This window comes from Etheostoma spectabile, chromosome 14 (assembly GCF_008692095.1).
Source record: "Etheostoma spectabile isolate EspeVRDwgs_2016 chromosome 14, UIUC_Espe_1.0, whole genome shotgun sequence".
Taxonomy (NCBI): Eukaryota; Metazoa; Chordata; class Actinopteri; order Perciformes; family Percidae; genus Etheostoma; species Etheostoma spectabile.
Window position 1 is genome coordinate 4,383,603 of NC_045746.1, and position 3,800 is coordinate 4,387,402.

The following is a 3,800-nucleotide window of genomic DNA, read 5'->3' on the forward strand; positions in this document are numbered from 1 at the left end:
CACACACACACACACACACATATATACACTTCTTACCCTCACTTCAGTTGCCTGGCAACATGCTGCTGTGATATGGTTGACTGGTGGAGAACATGCCATATCAAATGTAAGCCTTGTTTTGTCCAAACTGGTTCATTCGCTTACCTATCTGACCTGTTTTCCTGGAGCCAGTTTGTAACTGATCTTTATCTCTATTTGTATATTTCAGGGTAGCACTTAATTTATTTTACTGTACATGGAAATCATAATTCTAGTTTAGTACCTTATACATTATATAATGTCTGCATTTGTTAGTGCTAGAATTTTGTCATATTTAATTGTGGATACACACAAATCTATACCTAGAATACTGTAATATCTTATCTAATATGAGTTTTATTGATTTTGAAGAAGGATTAAAGTTATTTAGCTGTAACTATCTAACAGTCCAGTGTTGATGAGTGTTGATATTGTTTCTTCAGGAATCATGAAAGTGTTGTAAAATATTCACTCAGAAAAAAAAAACACAAAGACAAGTTTGAAGCAATGATTGAGAAATGCAATGTGCCTTACATTCTATTTCTGGAGAGAGGGTTCCCCACTCTGATGAATCATGAAATACTTTTTCACAACAGCCAAGATTACTCCTTTAGTACCGCAATGCTGTCATACTATGTTGGACCTGTAGTGCTCAGGCCAATAAAGAGCCATATTGAGAAGTGCACCTTTTTATATGCTGTTCCTAACCTTAACTACAACTAGACAGCAGTAGATTTACTTGATTTAGGCCACAGCTCACAGAATATGCATTGACATAACTTGAGATATGTAATATATATACACTCACCGGCCACTTTATTAGGTACACCTGTCCAACTGCTCGTTAACAATTAATTCTAAGCAGCCAATCAAATGGCGGCAACTCAGTGCATTTAGGCATGTAGACATGGTCAAGAGAATCTCCTGCAGTTCAAACCGAGCATCAGTATGGGGAAGAAAGGTGATTTGAGTGACTTTGAACGTGGCATGATTGTTGGTGCCAGAAGGGCTGGTCTGAGTATTTCAGAAACTGCTAATTACTGGGATTTTACGCACAACATCTCTAGGGTTTACAGAGAATGGTCCGAAAAAGAAAAAAACATCAGTGAGCGGCAGTTCTGTGGCGGAATGCCTTGTTGATGCCAGAGGTCAGAGGAGAATGGCCAGAATGGTTCGAGCTGATAGAAGGGCAACAGTGACTCAAATAACCACCCGTTACACCAAAGTGGGCAGAAGAGCATCTCTGAACGCACAGTACGTCGAACTTTGAGGCAGATGGGCTACAGCAGCAGAAGACCACATCGGGTGCACTCCTTTCAGCTAAGAACAGGAAAATGTGACTACAATTTGCACAAGCTCATCGAAATTGGACAATAGAAGATTGGAAAAACGTTGCCGGTCTGATGAGTCTCGATTTCTGCTCGACAGTCGGATGGTGGGTCAGAATTTGGGGTCTACAACTGAAGCATGGATCCATCCTGCCTGTATCAACGGTTAGGTGGGTGGTGGTGGTGTCATGGTGTGGGGAATATTTTCTTGGCACTCTTTGGGCCCTTGGTACCATTGAGCATCGTTGCAAAGCCACAGCCCACCTGGTATTGTTGCTGAACATGTCCATCCCTTTATGACATAATGTACCCAACTTCTGATGGCTACTTCAGCAGGATAATGCGCCATGTCATAAAGCTGGAATCATCACAGACTGGTTTCTTGAACATGACAATGAGTTCGCTGTACTCAAATGGCCTCCACAGTCACCAGATCTCAATCCAATAGAGCATCTTTGGGATGTGGTGGAACGGGAGATTCGCATCATGGATGTGCAGCCGACAAATAGCGGCAACTGTGTGATGCCATCATGTCAATATGGACCCAACTCCTGAGGAATGCTTCCAGCACCTGTTGAATCTATGCCACGAAGAATTGAGGCAGTTCTGAAGCGCCAAAGGGGGTCCAACCCGTTACTAGCATGGGGTACCTAATAAAGTGGCCGGTATATAAGATAATCCTATTTGATCTTGCTTATTTTTCCTGGTATTTTGAGCACAGCATTTTACAGATTTCATATGTCTTATTTTAAGGCTTTATTTTTGCTTTCAAAATGTTAAATATTTGTTAAACGTCTAAAAATGATCCCTATGTACACTACATTTACACACAGTCATTTTTCTGCCCAATGGTGTAAACCAACAGGGAGGAAAATAAAGATGATTTGTTAAATCTTTTCCACTATTTTCCTGTCTTACCTAATGGCTGGTTGATACTTTGTTCTGTGTTTTGTGGTGTTCATGGCATTCAAACAGTGCGTACACACCCTACCAATATCAGGTATTGTAATATTATTGTAGTCAACATAAATGACAGCCAGTATTTGTGTGTAATATTGGAGGTCTACTACTTTTTATACACACCTGACTGCACATCCTGCAATTGCCACTGATGTGATAGACTGCTTTTCCTAAAAAAAAAACTAAAAAAAAACATTTCACTTATTTTATGATTAGTTAATTGTACTATTCATCAACAGTTTGCTGTGGTCGCAGAGGTACAGTAGTTTGTTGTTTGGTTGTTGAATTGTTAATTTGGAGATGAGTTGCCACAGTTTTGGTTATAAACACATCCTCAGGAAGAAAACCGTAACCAATGGCCATTGTTGTAAAGGTATTAAAACCTCTTAAGTTTGAGTGCAGTTAAAACAAATTCAAATGAGGATTTATTATACTGGTGAGAGCGTAATTAGCTATCGTCATTGGAAGGTCTGTTGTATTGTGCTGTTGACAATGGATGGCTAAATGTCTGATGTGCTTTCAACAGTGACGTGTACGAAAGCATAGTCTTACCTCCAATATTTGTGCTTTTTTTGCACTATATTACTAATTTCTTTATTTTAATGTTGACTATATTGCTTTTCCACTTTACATTTGAAATGCTAGAAATGTTTGATGACCTTTTTAAACTTTAGTAAGTGTAGTTACTTTTCTGAGAAATGGCTGTTCATAGCATTTCTCAGCAGTGGAGGATGTTGTGCAATGTAGCTGCCTTGGGCAACAGCGCTGCCATTAACATCTTTTGAGATGGCGACACTACATAATTTCTAGCCGATAGCTTACAGTTGTGAATGTACCTCAGATGTCTCACTAAGAACTGTTCTGTTGAGAGATTGTCCTGGCAAGTGGTAGTTTGTCACTCAGGGACACAGACATGCCAGACGAAGGCTCGAGACTTTACTCATGTTAGTTTGTGCACAGTTGGGGTCTTTATTGCAATGCACTGTTTTCTCCCTCAACAACCGTCAGTTTGTGAGGCATGAGTTGTTTATATTTCCAATGCTTTTTGTGAAAGGAAACACAGGTCTGACTCTGCAACCACTTATTCATCATCATCGTTTAAACAAAGTGATGTGTGGCTGCTGTCGACCGCACTGTTTCATCTGGCAGTGATTATTTTGTCTCTGGACATGTTGACAGGACTCTATTGGCGAGTTATTCTGTAGAGCCTTGAAATGTGTCTGTGGCTACTATTGTGCCAGTTGCACTGTTCTTTGGTGGGCCAAAGAACACAACCATTTTAACACACACATTTTCCAGGCTTTCTTGCTCCTAATAGCTGTTGGATGTCTGCAGTAAAAAGCAGTGTGGATCATCTTTTGAGTACTTTCTGTCATACCTGTTAGCTGTCTTGTTTTGGATTCAGCACCACTGGGATATTTTACAAAGCTCAATGCAGTTGCAGTTATTCCATGGGTATTCAGACTCATTCTCCCAAAATGCACCACAGAGTGC

General features: G+C 40.2%; 1 protein-coding gene and 1 long non-coding RNA gene across 3 annotated transcripts in view; one reads left to right on the top strand and one right to left on the bottom strand.

The window, feature by feature from the left end:
- Window positions 1–3,300, bottom strand: part of LOC116701377 (uncharacterized) — a 20,272-nt gene extending 16,972 nt beyond the window's left edge. The window contains exon 1 of the long non-coding RNA XR_004334902.1: window positions 3,290–3,300. This is a non-coding gene — a long non-coding RNA (uncharacterized LOC116701377). The remainder of the gene's footprint in view (window positions 1–3,289) is intronic.
- The window catches only part of vps50 (VPS50 subunit of EARP/GARPII complex), a 114,019-nt gene that overhangs the window by 52,875 nt on the left and 57,344 nt on the right, over window positions 1–3,800 (top strand). The window lies entirely within an intron of this gene.